The 19931-nt window shown below is 40.5% G+C and overlaps 1 long non-coding RNA gene across 1 annotated transcript; it reads left to right on the top strand.

Annotated features, from left to right (window-relative positions):
* The first annotated feature begins 865 nt into the window (after positions 1-865).
* Positions 866-18785, top strand: LOC121642438. The gene is made up of 3 exons (XR_006010886.1): positions 866-984; positions 12184-12187; positions 18774-18785. It is a non-coding gene; the product is annotated as an uncharacterized LOC121642438 (long non-coding RNA).
* The last annotated feature ends 1146 nt before the right edge of the window (positions 18786-19931 follow it).

The following is a 19931-nucleotide window of genomic DNA, read 5'->3' as shown; positions in this document are numbered from 1 at the left end:
AAGTATGTTTCCTAGTTGGTCTTGACTTATTTCCAAATTTGTTTATGTCCACTGAGCTTGCATCTGAAATAATGAGGTTAATAATAATGCTCTGACACGCTCCACCCGAAATGTCTGTGCTGTAAAAAAGTGAAATTGAGTGAAATCTGTTTATATTGTTCTATGATTTAATATTTTATAATCTCAGTATATTTAAGCATTAACAAAGCTGGCAATTCTCTGCCAGCATTACTTCCAGGCTGTTGCTGCGGAAACAGAGTTGATCAGCTTTGTAGTACCACTTATCGGGATTACAAATGTCTGGGTAAGTAAACCCAGGTAATATAGATATCCCAGGTATGTTAATTCTGCTTCATAGTACAGGCCTCAGGGTTACTCAGCCCTGCAAAGGTTGCAGCTGCATAGATATGTATAGACATATATATTATTATTATATGTATATTATATGTATATATATATATATATATATATATATATATTACAAATTAATTAATCATGATTAATCACCATTTCGCTGCTGTCGGGCGCAAACCTCCAGTATCCAAAACTGTAATTTTTCAAAAGATAAAAAAAATGCATCGTTTTTGTAATAACTGGACATAATGTCATCAAACTTGGTATGTTCTTTACATCATATATCTTTGGTTAAATATTTGTAAAATTACTGACAGACATAAATGGTGACCAATAGTACTGATTTATGAAGGAATCATGAATTTTGGACATAGGAGAATTGCACCCGACAGCAACGATTTGCAACTATGCTTGAAATATGTGTATTTTTACTATATTATATAATAATAATGAGATCTGAAATAGCACTTTTCAAGGCACCCAAAGTGCTTCACATAGTGTATCCATTATTCATCCACTCCTCACTCATACCTGGTGATGGCAAGCTACGTGTGTAGCCACAGCTGACCTGGGGCAGGCTGATGGAGACAAGGCTGCCAGTCCACGCCTACGGCCTCTCCGACCATCACCGTACATTATCCACATTCATTCACCAGTGATGCCAACACTGGAGGTAAGGAGGGTTAAGTGTCTATCCCAAGGATACAATGACAGTTGACTGCGGGAGTGGGAATCGAACCGCCAACCTTCCGGTCATTGGACGACCTGCTCTACCGCCTGAGCCACTGCCTCCCCAAACAGATATCAACAGATGAGTAAGCCAATGATCATTTGGGTTTTTCTTTGCTTTTTTTACATTAGATGATTGCTTTAGTCGTAATAATCAGTTTAATTTTAGATAAAATCAAGACCTTAAAGGGACATTGCGTAACATTTTCTGTTGTTTACTGGCCAAAATTGATGTTTTCATGTATATATGTGTTATCATTGGTGTATCAAGGCATCCACTAATAATCTGAAACATTCTCATAAGCAAAGACTTTTGTTTGTTTATACAAATCGAGGGCAGTTTTCTCTGTCGAGATCCATTCCCCCTGTGAGAACCATTCAAATGTTAGATGCAGTAATTCTTACACAATGTCCTTTTAAAACATATCTAATTTGTGCCCCCCTTGTCCTGACCAGTATCCTCACCTGGTCCCCCATCAAAACTATAAACTTTGACTGTGACAAAAAGCCGGTTCTGTGTTGAATCCAGTTTGTCCGTGGAGATCCATTCCCCCTGTGAGAACCATTTTTCCCTCTGAACACAAAGGAAGGATGTCTGAGAGTACATTTCTATCCACCAGATGTTTTTCTCCTGACCAATTATGATCCAGAGAGAACTTCTTCACCTGAGCATCTCCTTGGTATAAACCACATTTGATAGAGACTTGCGCAATTGGTTTGAAGTTGGTCTCAAGGGTGGTCTGCCTCAGCCTCATTTAGTTTGCAGTGAAGGCTCTTAGAGTGTTGTTGACCATGTACAGCTGCAGGCATTCCAGGATCCTGTATGTGGCATTGAGTCAAAGGCTTTCTAGTAATCAATCCAGGCAACGCACAGGTTTGTCTGTCTGGTTTCTGTCTCGGGCGACAGTTCTGTCACCAGCAGCTGGTGTTTTGCACCTCTTGTACACTTACCAATTCCTTACTATGCCTCTGTCATGAATTGATCCACCTGCCCACCTATTTTAGTCACTATGATGCCCAATGGGAGCTTCCATGTTGTGGTGAGACAGGTTATCGGCCGATAGTTGGATGGGACGGTTCCCTTCTGTGGATCTTTCAGAATCAGGATAGTTTGCTCTTTAGTCTGCCATTCAGGATGGGTCCAGCAGTTGGTTCATCTGTGCTGCTAGGCGCTCATCTTCTTTAATCAGTAGATGTGGATCATCAGGGGCTGTCCAGTTCTTTATACCTGAGTCTTTGTTGGATGTCTGCCACCATGAGGGTTACTGGACTTTGTTCAGGGAGGGTGCTGTGGTCCACTCGTTGTTCTTTTAACCACTGTGCTTCACTGTAATGTGATGCTCCCTTCTCCCATATGCCTTTCCAGTATTGTTCAGTCTCCAGCCTTGGTGGGTTAGCTCGTGTGTTGTTACCCTGCCACTGGGAGTACACTTTGCTGGGTTAGTGGAGAACAGCAGATTTTTTTTCCTGGGCTTTTTTTTTCTTGTGTATCTCCTCAGTCGTGCAGCTAGTGCTTGGAGTCTTTGGCAGTTTCCAGAGCCTCTGGTAAGGACATCTGGCTGTACTTCTTGGGTACTTCTTTGCTGGCTGCTCATTTCTGGAGTTCTGACTATTGGCTTACTTTCCTTGATGCTGGCTTCCAACCTCCTTCGCCATGGTGTCTTCATGTTACCACTATGTTGGCCTAGCATCTCCAGGATTACTGTTGTTGTACTGTATATTAGCTCACTGGTTTTAGTGATGGTTCCTCACTAGGGTCACTAGAGTAGTAACATTCCAACAGTGCCTTGTTCACATTTCATGTCCATTGCCGCTGTTTTGTGATCCAGTAGCCTATTTCTCGCCAGTATGCCCTGGTTCCTCGGCACCTAATGCAGACCTTGTTAAGAATGTTTAAAGTTTTTAAAAAATCTCTGCAATGACAAAGAGAAAACAGAAATAATGGGATAAAGTGAAATGGTAACTTAGAGGCAATTATAAAGCAAAGGTTTTCCAGGTAATTGGAGTTGACAAAGCTAAACCTTTTCTATATAATTTGGCTGGGCAGTGCAGATTGGTTAATGGAGAATAAGACAAAACCAGATTGGAATATGGTGGAATGGCAGTGGGGAAGAGGCTGGCATCTTCAAAGTCTTGAAAATGAAAACATGACAAAGAGTCATCTTTGAGGCATTCAGGTGGCTGGGAATGTGATGAGCAGCAAGGATGAAATTATGAGGGACTGCTAGCCAAATGAGATGTCTGACAAAAGCCGTGATATCTGCTGAGGATGAGGTCTTGTTATCTCACAGGACAGAAATGCATTTGCACCAGTGCCAGCCCCAATTGAAGCATCCCACAAAATGGATGAATTCCAAACAGAGCAGAGGAAGGAGACAGCGTAGAAAATTAAGAAGGCTAATTGCCTGCCAATTACCCAGAAAAAAGATTTTTTAAAAACCAACTCCAGAACCTGCTGATGAGAAAACTGTCTCATCATCGACACATATTTACCCCAATTTATTGTTATTTTCAGGAGTCTTCTCTAACACAGTAGTTGACAGGATTTATACTTCCGATATGCAAGGGCAGGTCTAGAATGGTTTTAATGGGGGGCCAGGCAGGAGCCCTGACCAGGAAAAGGGGGACATAAATGACACCTTTTTTAAGGTCTAGATTTTATAAAATATTCTTCTAACTACCTTCTACATCTGAAGGTAGTTAGGAAGTAGCATTAAGTGTCTTGCCTAAGGACCCAACTGAAAGGTTTTAATATATGTCCCCCTCATTACAATTAAAGTGATCATCTAATGAAAATAAAATTTAAAAAGAGCTGTGAAAAATTAGTAAAAAAACAAACAAACAAACAAACAGCCAGTGAAATTTTTATCAACAGTTGTTTACTGTAGGTGATGCTGCTGTATGATTTTTATCACTGCTGCACAAACACTTCAGTGGTAAAAAGAAAAATTTGTTTTTAGCCTTTTTATACAGATTATTACTTTTATCAGTTTCTTCATCAATATTGACTTTTAACTTTAGTCTTCACGTCTGATGGTTTTATGACAGATATTATCACCATAGAGAAGGTTGGCGAGGTGGAAATAGATTAGTTCTCTCTTCTCTTAAAGAACTTTGATGAATAAAGACTCAGCTGAATAATTTCAAATGCTTCTTGTAGGTTTAAAATTGCCTCAGCAGGTAACTTTGAAGAACAACAGATAAGCATACAGGTGAATATTTAATATGGCAGCTCAGATAGTGTGTTGGAACGCCGCCTGCTACACACACTTGACATACACCCCAATTGGCGACTCCACCAACCACCACGACACCGCAACACGCGATTCCCTCACCGGCACCAGGGGAGCACCACAAATTGCTACCTGGTTTGTGGGAAACACTGAAATCTAACAAATGAGATATAAAGGAGTGGCCTCGGGAATGATTCATATTTCGAGGTCAAGATCAACCCCAGAGATTTTGACACTTAAAAGAAACAGCAATGTAATTTGTTAAAAGAGTTGCAGTTTTTGTAAGAGGAGCGAGACTTTCTTGTACAGCTGTCAAGAGTGATGTCCAATAACTCCAATTAATAATAGCTCTTTAGTTTCTCCAGGACTGTCATGGAATCAGTGAGAAAATAATCATTGGAGGTGTTGAAGAATGTTTAACATCATCCAGCAAACAGACTCAGGTTGGACGATTCATTGACTTCTGCTTTGGACAACCAAGCAAATTGACCGACTGAGCCGGTACCACTATCAACTGAAGCATGATAAAGGGAAAACAGCTCAATGGGAATCAGGGTGGTGGTGCTTGGAGAGCAAGCTCAGTGAGGAGGAGATAAATCAGTCTTAACTTACCTGAATATTTCTGAGTTGCAGAATCGACTTGTGAAAAATAATGGGAACAGAGAAGAAGCTGCAAGACCAGAAAATGCTAAAACCTAAAGACAGTTTCGTTGTTGAATAACTAACAACATGGGGTGTGGGTGATGTGTCAGTTCATTTGCATTGCCATGGATGTGGACACAAGTTGAAATATGTGCTTTTAAATGTTCTTGAAACCAAGTCTCTCTCTAAAGGAATATAACACTGCAGATGTGGAAGACATTTCCTGTAAGACTGGGCAATAATGCAGATTTTGGTGTTGATTTGTTTGCTGATATGATATCAATACATTTTGCTTGAACCTTCACAATCATTTAATCATGTTACCTTCATTTATTGATCATAATTATGATCATAGCAAAACAGTACAAAGATTTTGTCAAATAAAACATTTTTTTAGTAACAAATTAAATGGCAGAACTGAGACATTTAAATTTAAGCTTTTTTGTTTGTAAACAATTTAGAATAACAACATAAAAAATTTAACTCAATAATAAAATAACTGTTATTCCCGTTTATCACACACAATTGTTTAACAAAAATAAAGTCAACAGTGCAAATTAGCTAAACAAAAGCAAAACCTGCGGTCATTCACATTCTTTGTTTTTTGTCGCTCCCAAAAGCCCTCTGCAAGAATAATATCTATTTCATCACGCTGGTGTCGAATGGAGGAGTTTGCGTGTCCTGATGATCCTAGGAGCTATGTTGTCGGGGGCTTTATGCTCCTGGTAGGGTCACCCATGGCAAACAGGTCTCTAGTGGAGGGACCAGACAAAGCACCCCTATGACGACGAAAAACTGTGGACCCAGGTTATCCTTGCCTGGATGTGGGTCACCGGGTTCTAGTTTGATGATCTAGTTCAATGATTGACTTTGTAGTCATATCATCAGACTTGCGCTTGACTTGGACACTCGGGTGAAGAGAGGGACGGAGCTATCAACTGATCACCACCTGGTGGTGAGTTGGCTCAGATGGTGAGGGTCTGTCCCCTGTATGAAAGAATTTCAACTCCCATCTCCAGCAGAGCTTCAACCATGTCTGGGGTGAGGCGGGGATACATCCGAGTGGGCTGTGTTCCGTGCCTCTGTTGTTGAGGCAGCCAACTGGAGCTGTGACTGTAAGGTCATCAGTGCCTGTTGTGGCGGTAATCCCTGAATTCGTTGGCGGACACAAGCAGTGAGGGATGCCGTCAAGCTGAAGAAGGAGTCCTATCGGACCTTTTTGGCATGTGGGACTCCAGAGGCAGCTGATGTGTATCGACGCGCTAAGAAGGATGCGGCTTTGCGGTTGCTAAGGTAAAAACTCAGACGTGGGAGGAGTTTGGAGAGGCCATGGAGAATGACTTCTGGACAGCTTCGAGAACATTCTGGTCCACCATGCGGCAGCTCAGGAGGGGAAAGCAGTGCTCCATCCACACTGTGTACAGTGGGAATGGGGGGCTGCTGACCTCGACTCGGGATGTTGTGAGCCGGTGGAGGAAATACTTCGAAGACTTCCTCAATCCCACCAACACATCTTCCGATGAGAAAGCAGAGTCGGGGGACCCTGGTATTGGCTGTCCTATCTCAGAGGCTGAGGTGGTTAAAAAGCTCCTCAGTGGCAGGGCCCCAGGGGTGGATGAGGTCCACCCAGAGTTCCTTAAGGCTCTGGATGGTGTAGGTCTCTCTTGGCTGACATACCTCTGCTGTATCGCATGTACATCAGGGACAGTTCCCCTGTACTGGCAGACTGGGGTGGTGGTTCTCCTTATCAAAAAGGGGGACCAGAGGGTGTGCTCCAACTACAGGGGGATCACACTCCTCGGCCCCCCTGGTAACGTCTATTCAGGGGTCCTGGAGAGGAGGGTCTGTCAGATAGTCGAACCTTGGATTCAGGATGAGCAGTGTGGTTTTTGTCCCAGTGGACCAGCAGTGGACACACTCTTCAGGGTCTTAGAGGGGGCATGTGAGTTTGCTCAACCAGTCTACATGTGCTTTGTGGACTTGGAGGAAGCTTTCAACTGTGTCCCATGGGGACTCCTGTGGGGGGTGCCCCGGGAGTATGGAGTGCCGGACCCCCTTATACAAGCTGTCCAGTCTCTGTATGACCAGTGCCAGAGCTTGGTCCACATTGCTGGCAGTAAATCAAATTAGTTTCCAGTGAGGGTTGGACTCTGCCAAGGCTGTCCTTTGTCTCCGATTCTGTTCACAACTTTTATTGACTGAATTTCTAGGTGCAACCGAGGCATTGAGGGGATCCGGTTAGGATGAGTCTCTGCTCTTTGATGATGATGTGGTTATGTTGGCTTCATCAGGCCGCAATATTCAGCTCTCACTGGAGCAATTCGCAGCCGAATGTGAAGTGGCAGTGATAAGAATTAGCACCTCCAAATCAGAGAACATGGTTCTCACCTGGAAAAGGGTGTAGTGCTTTGTCCAAGTTGTGAATGAGGTCCTGCCCCAAGTGGAATTCACGTATCTTGGGGTCTTGTACACGAGTGGGGAAGGATGGAGCAGGAGATCACCAGGGGGGTCGGTGTAGCGTCTGAAGCGATGTGGACTCTGCATCGGTCTGTCGTGGTGAAGAAGTAGCCTCGCCAAAAGGCAAAGCTGTCTTTTGGCCCAAGCAGCTGAAATGAGTTTTCTCCGCAGGGTCGTCGGGCTCTTCCTTAGAGATAAGGTGAAAAGCTCTGTGATCCGGGAGGGGCTCAGAGTGGAGTCGCTTCTCCTAAGCATCGAGAGGAGCCAGATGAGGTGGCTCAGGCATCTGGTGAGTATGCCTCCTGGACGCCTCCCTGGTGAGGTGTTCCGGGCAAGTCCCACTGGGAGGAGGCCCCGGGGAAGACCCAGGACACAGCTGGATGGACTACATCTCTCGGCAGACCTGGGAATGCCTCTGGATCACCCCAGACGAGCTGGTGAATGTGCCTGGGTAGAGGGAAGTCTGGGTTTCTCTGCTTAGGCAGCTGCCCCCATGACCCAACTCCATATAAGCGGCAGAGGATGGATGAATGGTATCGAACAATACTGATACTGTCCTATGTTTCAATACTATTGACATTTGGATGGATCTGCCCAGCCCTAATTTCCTTTCCTTTCCCTTCATTGGACTTAAACAGCATGAACAGATGTGGAGATAAGAGGGTTCCTGGTAGATGGAAGAGCCAGAGTCTGGAATTAAATGGTTGTCATGGCTTGTGAGGTTTCTGCTATGGTTTTCAGTGGCATGCACAGGTAATTCGGGGGGCAGGTGCTCAGTGAAAAATAAGGGTACCTTGTGCAGCATGTGGAATCACCGACTGCCTTAATATGGCGGTGTGAGATAAAAAAAAAAAATCACATTCCAACAGCAAGATTAACACCAGGCTGATAGCTTAACTTCAATACCCTGCTACACTGCTGTGCTCTGCATTGTCAAAGTTTTAATAATAGCCCAATAAGGTAAATACATGATTGCTGCAAATGTTCTAACATAGAAAAAACATATTGTTGGTACAAAATAATATATTTAATTAATATGGCTTCATACCTAATTTACTACTTTATAGACAGCTTTTAAAATATTTCAATAAAATTAGAGGAACAGTTCAATTTTAAAATCTGAGCTTTGAAAGGCCTTAAAGAGTTAACATGACACCAGTCTTGATTCTGACGTTCTTCATCACCTGCCTCCTCATCCTCCTTGCTACTTTCTTTCTTTCTCCTCAGTCTTCCCTTTCTAGGCATGCTACAATTGGTAAAAGAAAAGATAAAAATGAAAAGAGACCAACAGTATGAATAAGACTGCTTGGTGTCATTACCACAAGCTTCTTTTTCTGTTTGACATTTAGGAAATAAATTACTGCAAGTGTTAATTATGTAGCCTAATGTAATCCTACACATTTGTGACTGTGTAGCAGATGGATCATTTGTGCTGCCAGGCGCTCATGGAGTGCAGTTAGCTTCTTCAGCCAGTAGGTGTGAATCATGTCAGGCCCTGGTGCTGTCCAATTTTTCATACCTGAGACTCTTTGTTAAATGTCTGCCACTCTGATGGTTACTGGTTCTTGTTCAGGGAGGTTACTGTGGTCTGCTCTTAGATCCATCAGCCGCTGTGCCCCGCTGTCGTGCGATGTCTCCTTCTCCCATATGCTTTTCCAGTATTGTTCAGTCTCCAGCCTTGGCGTGTCTGCCCTGTTGTTATTACCCTGCCACTGAGAGTACACTTTAGCTAGTTGACTTGACAACAGCCGGTTTATTTGCCTTGTTTTAATTTCTCTCGTGTACCTCTTTAGGCGGGTGGCCAAGGCTTGGAGTCGTTGTTTGGCAGTTTCTAGTGCTTCAGGTATGGGCATCTGGCTGTACCTCCTGGATACCTGTTTTTTTATTGCACCTTTCTGGAGCTCTGATAGTTGGCTCACTTCTCTCCGAGCTGCCTTGATTTTAGCCTCCAACCTCCTCTTCCATGGTGGATATGTATCTTTATGGCTGCTCTTTGGTTGATAGCCAAGCACCTCAAGGATCACTGCTGCTGAGGTGTAGATCAGCTCATTGATTTCAATGATGGTCATTGTAGGAATCGTTCTCAAAGCTGCATTCACATCTTCCAGGAGACTTTTCGATGGTGCTTCACTCAGCCTCTGTAATTGGCGTTGGGGTTGCCTGATGTTCATTTTTGCCATATATATATATATATATATATATACAGTATATATATATATATATATATATATATGTCATTACTTGTGTGTTGTCATTACTTGGGCTTATTCCAGTCTGTATTTGGTTTGTGTTCAGGTATACTGCTGTAGCTGAGATTTTTAAACCTTTGGTTCCTACATCTGTCTGCCTCCTGCATCTCAATCCTGCATGTGGGTCCTTCCACCCCTTCTCCTGTGTTCACATTTTATGACATTATTTCCTCACTTTGGATGCTCACAGGTTAGGAATTGGAAACCTTTGGAAAGATCAAGAGGATTACTTGCTAAACTAGCCATGACATTTCAAATATCACTGTAATCAACAACAATCAGTTAAAAACAGAAGACAGATAAACTCCAGCACCATTGCCTGGTCACAATCACTTCCATTTATATATCACAAAAAGCAACTAAGATATAAAAGAAACTCTGTTTTTTTCTGAGGTAAATCAGACCTTTAAATTAAATATATATATATATATATTCCTGTAACAAAAACAGTCTCAATCACATTCAGTATGTGGAGCCTTAAAATGTTCACAGAATGAAAAAGAAAACTGAGAAAATAAATTTATGTTTGTAGTCAGTAAAGCAGGATTTGGTGTAACCTTATTGCTATTTAGCCCTTTAACTGCCTGTTCTAACATATGGTCAACTTTTTTATTAAAAACTTGTGGAAATAACCCTACCTGAGTCATCTCTGCCACTTCGTTTGGGTATGTAATGCCAAAAGCAAGTGTTTATCTCATTATTGTTTTAATTTTTAATCATTTCACTATTTCTACTGTATTATTTATATTTAATATTATATCAGCTTTTTGTTAAAAACATTGATTTTTATCATTGTCCAAAGGAAAAGAAGAAGCTTTTTTTACTGCTTTGTTTTTAAGTGCAAGACTTGAATGGTATTCACCATGTAGTTCAATTAAGTTCAGTTTTAACCAGTTTTATTTTTACAGTTTTATGCTTCGTATGCTGAGGACTTAGCTGTCATATCTCCTTATTCTGCTGGCCTGCAGCAACTCCTCAGTTTCTTCAGATTATAGTCAGCAATTTGATATAAGGCTTGACACTAAAAAGTCTGTTATGATTGCAAGAACAAAAGAGGACAGGAAGGCAGCATTCCCCTCTTTTATTCTAGGAGAAAATTATTTAAATGTTGTGGGTAAAGTGAAACGTCTAGATCAAGTCATCAGGAATGACCTTTGTGATGATGATGATGATGATGATGATATTTGGAGACAGTATTGTAAATTGTTTGCAAAGAAAATGGTAAATGGTCCGTATTTATATAGCACATTTCTGTACCTGAAATAATACCCAAAGCGTGGTGGCATGCAAATTTAGCATGTGCTCTTATGTCAAACTTGTGTTAAAAGTGTTAATGCACACCTCTGTACAAATACCCACCTGTGGTGCAGTTACAGTAAAGCCAGATTTGCAAGTTGCATATAATGATGCACTTTGAATCCTACTGAAGGTTCTGATGCATTGTTATTTTAAATTGTATATATGTAAATTTATTTTGAGATTGTAGGATTCTAAAAATGATATTATGGTTATAACGATGCCTAAGGAGAGCAGTGTACAATATATTTCTGGACTCATTGGAGGCACTGGGGAAAGTGCTTGTATGGATTTTATATGTAAATTATACTCTTTTCCGTATTTACTATTAGTGTGTGTGTGTGTGTGTGTGTGTGTGTGTGTGTGTGTGTGTGTGTGTGTGTGTGTGTGTGTGTGTGTGTGTGCATGTGTGTGTGTTTTTATCTTTTAGTCCTTATGTGGACCAAATTGTGAGTCTGAAATAAAGATTGAATTGAAATCCATTATATGATCCACATTAGTCTAGTCCAGTGGTTCCCAACCTAGGGTCCAAGAACACCAAGGGGTCCCCCAAAGAGTACCAGGGGTCCCCGAGGCTTTGAACATTCAGAGCCATTGTAATTAATGTCCAGACATTGTCTGCATTTTAAGAAAAAGGTAGGATTTATGTTGTTAATTCAACTCTGGCTTTATTGAAGGACAGGACTATATATAGAATACATAATTTATGGTAAGAATGTGACTTTTGATAGCATGAATCCAGGCACGGTTTCAGCATGGTTTGGGGCAGGGGGTCCATGGCTTTTTAGTATTTGCATGAATGAGGTCCTCAAAGAAAATAGGTTGGGAACCACTGGACTAGTCTATAATAACTGTTCATATGAACCAATTCACCTGTTAATGCTGGGATAGTCTCCAGCTTAACTGTGACCCTTAATGGACTAAGTGGTACACAGAATGAATGAATGAACCAATTCATAAAATAATTGCATAGCTGAAGAAACCAACAGATTGGTATCAAATCTTTTGTTTGATTCAGTTGTTTATCCTAAGCTGCACAAGGAGAGAGCAAACCTACTTTTAAAAGGAAGAAAATTCTACCTTGATTAGTTGGGGGGTAGAGAGGACAGGAAAGAGGGGTCAACAAGCACCATAACCCTAAGCCAGGGAGAAAGCTGCTGAGAAAGAAAGAGAAACACAACTAAATTCCAATATTGTCAAACATTCATACAGCACAGTAAGAGAAAAGTACAGAGAGCAGCCTAGTGTATTATGAAATGTCCTCCAGCAGCTACAGCCAATAGCAGCACAGCTAAAGGGATGGATAGGGGTCACCAAGCAAGACCTAACCATAAGATTTATCACAAAGGAAAGGTTGAAGCCTGATCTTAAAGGAAGAGAGTAAGAGGATAAGATTTAATAGGTTTGATTGATGAGCCAAGGCTGATGATCAGGAGCTCAGAATCCTGGCAGTGTTGGCTGGAAGATGATTGTCAAACATGTCTGAAAACAGAGAGCAAAGCAGATGCACTTCGGAACTTTTAGCTTTTTTTTTAGCTATTTTTTTCAGTGACGCGCTATTTATTGACAGCTAATTCAGAATCCATCTTGCATCCTACCTGTACTGAGCTCTCTCCAGACAGCATCTTGACTCTTGTCTTATCTTTTGCTTGACCTCTGGCTCTTGTTTGTCTCCTCCCTTTCTGTTACGACCCGGCTTGGCTAGGCAAGGAGGAAGTCATATAAAAGAATAAAGATGCCCAGATGTAAAATGAATAATTGAAAATTTACTGTCTTAGGTGGCACATGGACACAAAGAAACAAATTAACAGCCATAAAAAAGCACAAAGCCTTAAAGGCTCAATACAAAACCAGAGGTCAGACACAATTCCATATCTCACAACAACAACCAAACTATCAAGTCTCTACAAAGTGGGCGAGCTGTCAGAACATAGCTGCCACTGACTGAAAGGATGCCGTGCCCTTTTATCCTTGGAGGGACGTCTCAGTGCTGTGATGAGAGGTGGTTGATATCCATACACCACCTGAAAAGGTCAACCCAGTAGCTGACGTGTGCATACTCAATCCAGACCATATAATACTCTTGTCTGTTTTAAACACAAAGCAGTATTACAGAACCCAATCACACACATATTCACACCACACCACCTAACCCTAACCCTAACCCTTAGTTTTTATGGCTTTGTTTATCATACACACAGCAGAAGAAATGCAGGCTTTGGTATCTTGATCTTTCTCCTGAGCTTCAGCCACACAGAAATATTAGATGACAAAATAAAGATGAAGATGGAAGTAAGAGGAGAATCATACAGTATGTGTTATAGGTTCCGCATTTATTAATAAATCGTTATTTTGAGAAAAAACACCAACTTAGTGATCATTAGAAAAGAATTTAGAAAATAACAATTGTTTGAGGGGAAATTAAATTTCTCAACAGCTCATCAGAAAGTAGGGTGTTGAATTTATGAACGAATGAATGAATGAATGAATGAATGAATGAATGAATGAATGAATTTATGAATGAATGAATGAATGAATGAATTTATGAATGAATGAATGAATGAATTTATGAATGAATTTATTGTCATTGCACAACAATTACATCAGCAATCATTGGCAGTATAAATTTTTAAATCCCAGGTTCTCCTAACAATGCTAAAAAGAGTATAAACCACAATAAAAATAGTTGAACACAAAATGCAAGAATACTACAAATAAGTAATACAGTAAAATATATAAAAAGCAATAAGAAGATGCTAACAATTAAAGGTGGTGTTGCTGCTGACAGCATTTAGAAGTCTTATGACCTGTGGTATGAAGCTGTCCCTGAGCCTGGTGGGAAGGGCTGCAACTCGATTGGACGGACAACTGTTGAATGGTCCGTGACACTTCAATTTCTGTCTATAGGAAGGCAGCAGCAGAACTGAGGTGTGATCAGATTTCCCAAAAGGAGATCGAGGGAGGGCCTTATACGTGTTTGCGTAAGGGGTGTAAACATGATCGAGTGTGTTCTTGCCACACATAGAACAGCTGATGTGTTGGTGTTATCTCTGCAGGACTTTCCTCAGGTTGGCAAATCCCCGGCTACAATAAATGGGTTGTCACAATACTACAGTTTCAAACTTTACCTACCCTAAATTATTACCACATATAATACGGGAATATGAACAACATATGGAAATACATTACAAGCATTTACTGACCCTTGGTCGTCTGATGTTTACCCAAGTGAAGGTCAGTTAACACTAAATATTTCATTGTTGTCAAAACCACACCCCCCACACTTTTGAAAAGCTTGCTACGACACTGCCTCATAGTTATACTGTTTTTAAAAACAGTATTGCCTAACAACAACTGACCACCTTGTTCTTATTGCTTATTCAGCTGAGACACATTTAATGAAAAAATAAATCAGATCAATTATACACTTTTAATCCCAAGGGGGACATTTTATTGGTACGTTGTTAAACTGAAAAAATAGTAAGACACTGAAAGTGCTTGTAGGCTGATTAGCACATCAGCAGCGGCAGCACAGAGAAGCACATATGATTCAACTGAAGGCAGACTTGTGCCAAACAAGATAAGAAAACTGAGCAAAACACTTGACATTTTATGTATGCATTACCCTTTGTTGGTGGGTTCTTTGAAGAAGCTCGAATTCTGACACCATTTATCTGCAAAGCTCTCATCTTAACACATAGTTGGAGCCAATTTACAGAAAATGGTCAATCTTTGAAGAAAAACTCTGAAACTTGATGGAGAGTGTTTTAGAAGAGGTGACAAATGTCATTTTATCCAGCGGGGTGTGTGATCCTTGCCTGCTATTGACTGAACTACTAATCATCTACTAATAAAATGTAATATCAGCTTGGTTGTTATTTTACATACAACTTTGACCATTTTCAGTTCATTTCCTCCCCAGCTGGGTGACTACACCATCCTCCCCTGCTTCGCTGACATCTGAGCAAACATGTTCCTGGTGAACGGGTTTCCTTTTATCTGATGGTTTTTAGAAACAGCTCCTGCACCTTGGTAACGGGCTAAATAGGGAAAAAGATAAGAGCAAAAACAGAAAAAAAAACTTTGGAAATCAGTGGGTGACAGTGAAGACATTTTCTTTCTCTGTACAGCTGCAACAGACCCAGTTTCCCGTATGTCTGCTATTAACTTCCAGAAAGACTAGAGCAGTGTCAGCAGTCTGTCTGTGTCCACTGACACTAAAGATTCTTGTACATGCTCAATGCCGACCCTTTAGCATCTTCTTTTGGAAGAGATTAGGCTGATCTGCTCAGATTAACCAGGAACTAAGGTTTTTTGCAGATTGTTACACTGAAATGACATGATCAGTTCCCTCCCCTTTCTTCCTATAAAAGTTTTCATGTTGTGCCTCATCTCTTTGTAAGGAGCAGAAGTGTGACACAAGTCCTGCACATCATACACTCTGGTCAGGAGGGCTTTCTGAGGAACAGATTTTCTCAAAGCAGACTGATGAGGTTTAATGAAACTGAGATTGATTGTAAGATGAATATGTACATCAGGGAGTTGAAGGTCATAAATTACTGCTTTATGCAAATTAAATTGGAATTATACTGATTGACCCACTTAGGCCATTATTGCATATGATGGATTAATTAATGTGCTCAACTCAATATTGCATATTTAGATCATTTATATTATAAAACACTGCTTGGTTAAATAGTAAAAATGCTGCCACTCATAATAAGACCTTCCTTAAGAGGGATGATAGTCAAAAAGAAAAGGAGGGAAAAAAATTACATCAACCACATCCAAAGTTATACCACGTATCATTCAAAATGCTTAAGCTGTTAAAAACACTGGTGGCTGCTAAGAAACAGAGAAGACTGATTAGACATTAGGATTAAGATTGAAACGCTGGCACATGACTTACTCAAAAAGAGAATTGCAGCAAATTAGGAATATGCACACCCACCCACTTGCTCCACCTTGCTAGTACTGGGTTGGACCCTTTTCTTTCCTTTAAGAACTGCCTTAATTCATGGTGTCATACACAGAACAAGGTGTTCAAACATTCCTCACAGGTTTTGATCCATATTGACATGACAGCATCACACAGTTGCTGCAGGTTTGTCGGCTGCATCCATGATGAGAATCTCCCGTTCCACCACATCCCAAAGCTGCTCTACTGGACTGAGATCTGGTGACTGTGGAGGCTGTTGGAGTCCAAAGCAGGTGGAGATGATCTGAGCTTTGTGACATGGTGCATTATCCTGCTGGATAAAAGGAGATGCTACACTGTGGTCGTGAAGGGATGGACATGGTCAGCAACAATACTCAGGTAGGCTGTGCTGGTTAAACCAGGCCACGTTGGTACTAAGGGGCTCAAAGTGGGACAAGAGAATATCCACCACACCATTACACCAGCAGTAGCTATGAACGGCCATTAACAGATTTCAGTGATGACTTTTATCTCATAATTATGAGATACTTTGTCAATATTTTTAATTTACAAGTGGCTGAAATTGTTTTCCATAACAACAGCCTGAATTGTTAATACAAGGCAGGATGGGCCCATGTTTTCATGTTGTTTCCACCAAATTCTGAGCCTTTTATCTGAATGTACAGCTGAGATGGAGACTCATCAGACCCATCTGCTTCAAGGCTGGACGTGTTGTGTGTTCAGAGATGCTGTTCTGCAGACTTTGGTTGGAACCAGTGCTTATTTGACTTCCTGTTGTCTTTCTATCATCTCCAGCCAGTCTGCCCATTCTCCTCTGACCTCTGACATTAACAAGACATTCTGGTTTATTTTGGTTCTTCCTCATTCTGATGCTCAGTTTGAACTTTAGCAGGTCGTCTTCATTGTGTCTACACAACTAAATGTAATGAGTTGCTGCCATGTGATTGGCTGATTAGATATTTGTGTTAATAAGCCACTGAAGAGGTGGACCTGATGAAGTGGCCGGTGAATGGATGTTTCAAGTTGTTTCTATTTCCATTTACACTCAATAATGTTGTCTAAATGAGTTTCATGCTTGCATACTTGGTTCGTTGATAGTTGAATGAGTAAAACTGTGAACAGCTCACTGCTAATTAAATAATTCATTCACAAGCAGTTGAAATAGCAGGCCACAGAAACAACTACTTCAGGTTATTTTGCTGAATAGTAATGTAAAAGGGATCTCAGCAGACTTGTAAAACAATTATTTTACTGAAAAAACAAAGTGTTATACAATTATTCCTGCTGAAGTCTTTGTAATACATGACTAAATCCAGGAAGACCTCAGTACTGGTTCATTAGCATTGTACTGTCAGAGAAAATGTTTTCTTCCCCCCGTGGAACAGACAACCTTCCCATCAAGGGTGAACTCAAGGGTTCACTTCATGGCTTTACAAACTGGAAATTTAGATTACTCATATTGTAAAGCCTTCACAGCTACTGCACCGCCTCGCTGAGAGACTGAGAACCATGTTCAATCAGCATCTTTCACGCAAATATATTTTGAACAAATTCTGTTCATTTATCCATTATCTATCTGGAGGTCAGGTAGCTAATGCACATCATGCCGAATAAAGCAGAAAAAAAAAAGAAAAAACCTAGTGGTGAAAATGTGAATTAGAAAACAACCATAATTGACCAGGAGATCAATCTGCTTGAAGCTGCAATAAGACTGAAGCATTAAACCTGCAGGACAAAACAACACAATGAGCTGAAAGATGGACGACGTTTCTGTGAGGAGAAGGTGAAGTGTGTGTAGGTCACTAAATGTACTGCTGATTTCAGTCTGTACTGCACCATTCTTTGTCTCAGTTGAGTTAGAAAATGCTATTTTGGCCAAAGAGGATGAAGCCTGGTTGAACTCTCCCTGGACAGAAAAACCCAAGACAGACTCGGAGCATGCTGGAGATTTTCTGTCCTGTACTGAGGTCAATATTTCTTTTTCCATGCTTGTTACAAAGGAATAAGAAGAAACAAAAATGCAAACAGTTTCACTCAAAAGGATAGCTGCACCAGCATCCTTAGACATGACTCACAAACGTCAAAATATGCACACATTACCAAGTACCCACATAAAAGGGAGTAAATCAGTCTGAATCAGTGTTAAAGGTACCAGCAAGTTGTCACATTTTCTTTGTTGTCTTTTAATTGGCAGAATATTGATTTATGATTCATACAAAGGATGTTTGAATCAAGACCTTAAAAAACTGCATTTTTTATTAGGTATCCAATTAATTTTAGTTCAGGGGTCACATTTGATCTCAAGTAGGCTGGACCAGTAAAATAATAGTATAATAAACTTTAAATCACAAAAACTCAAACGTGTATCCCTTGTTGTAGTGAAAAGACACACAAATACATTGTTAGGATGTTTAAATTTAAATATAATTTTATAAAACATGAACAATCTGAATTTTCATAAGACAGAAGTGAAAGTTAAACATTTTTGTCTCATTTTATCATTTACAGAGTGTGTATGTTTGCTATCCCACAGCTTTAGTCCACAAAGCGAAAGATGTTAGTAATGTAATTTAACAATTTGCTTCGCTTTTTCCCCAGCAGAACAGCCCTCTGTGAACCTTACCATTTCTGAGATGAACAGCATTAACATTGCACCTGTAATGCATGCAGTTACGCACACAACAAACAGTGTCTATCAGTACATATTATTTAGTGGCCTGGATAAGACCTTAATCTGAATAAAACATGGCCATGTAAACAGCATTTTTCCATCACATTAAACTGAATAGGGTTTAAGCAAGCCAGTATCACATTAAGCTAAAAGGGGAACTCCTCGTAATTATATTATGTAGACATGTGTGTACGCGACTGGAGTTGATACACATTGCTGCTTTGCAGTGTGTGTTCTGGACTCCAGTAGAATCAGAGCTGAACAGGAAGGTGGCAGGAACCCAGGAGGAAAACCTTGGGGCATGAAAAAAGTCTAAGTAAAGGTCATTCACTGATGGCGGTGATGAAGTGGACTAGTGAACTAGGTGGAAACTGTGTGTGTGTGTGTGTGTGTGTGTGTGTGTGTGTGTGTGTGTGTGTGTGTGTTACTCATGTAGTTTACACTTAGTTTTCTTTCTGTTAAAATTGAACACCTCTATGGTGACTAGGGGGACTGTCGTGAATTGCATGTATAAATAAATATCTGAAAAATAATTATACTACACAGCGATTTGAAACTATTTAATTAATTTTCTTAATATATTAACTGATTTTTTTTTAACAAAAGGGACTGAAGTTCCCTCCTCATTGACTTCGGTTGTATTGACTATATCTACATTTTTTTTAACACAGAATAAATGCATTTTAGTCTCTTTGCAGTCATTCACATTGTACACATAGTAATGCAACAAGATACTAGGCACTCCGATTACATAAAACACACAAAGGCAATGACACAAGACATACTGAGTATATTGAAAATGATCTATTAAAATCAGTTCAAATCAATCTTTTTTTTTTTGCAATAAATGAATCCCTTTAGCAGAAGTTGGCTGAACTTTTGTGTTTTGTAATCTCTGTGTATTACAGCACAGTTTATGCAAATGGTTGAGAACTATTACAGCCTGCGAGGGAGATGCAGACATACCCCCCCCCCCCTCCACCCCCCCAAGCAGGTGCTCAGTATGTGGTTACACATACATCTACATACACCCTAATGCCATTTATTAGTATCTCCTTTGTTTTTGTTAATGTATTGATCCACTAAAGATGGATTCTATTTAGTTGGTTAATGCTCTGATTTAGTTGATTTTCAGTGCATGTTTTGGTTTGTCTCTAATCTCTCTCTCTGAGGTGATTTTGAACATCATCACTATCATGGAGGCTCGCCCATGAGTGTTGTTAACAAGGGCCTGGTGTGCTTAATTAGCTTGGATCGCACTAATCAAGTGGTCGGAGGAGAGGGGGGAGATTGGGGAAGAAGTAGCTAGTTTTCTTTTTTGCTTTATTAGTTTAAGGTGTTTTGATGGTTTAAGGAAATGG

Source organism: Melanotaenia boesemani, chromosome 6 (genome assembly GCF_017639745.1).
Source record: "Melanotaenia boesemani isolate fMelBoe1 chromosome 6, fMelBoe1.pri, whole genome shotgun sequence".
NCBI lineage: Eukaryota > Metazoa > Chordata > Actinopteri > Atheriniformes > Melanotaeniidae > Melanotaenia > Melanotaenia boesemani.
The sequence above is the reverse complement of the archived record's forward strand: the minus strand, read 5'-3'. Positions and strand labels throughout refer to the sequence as shown.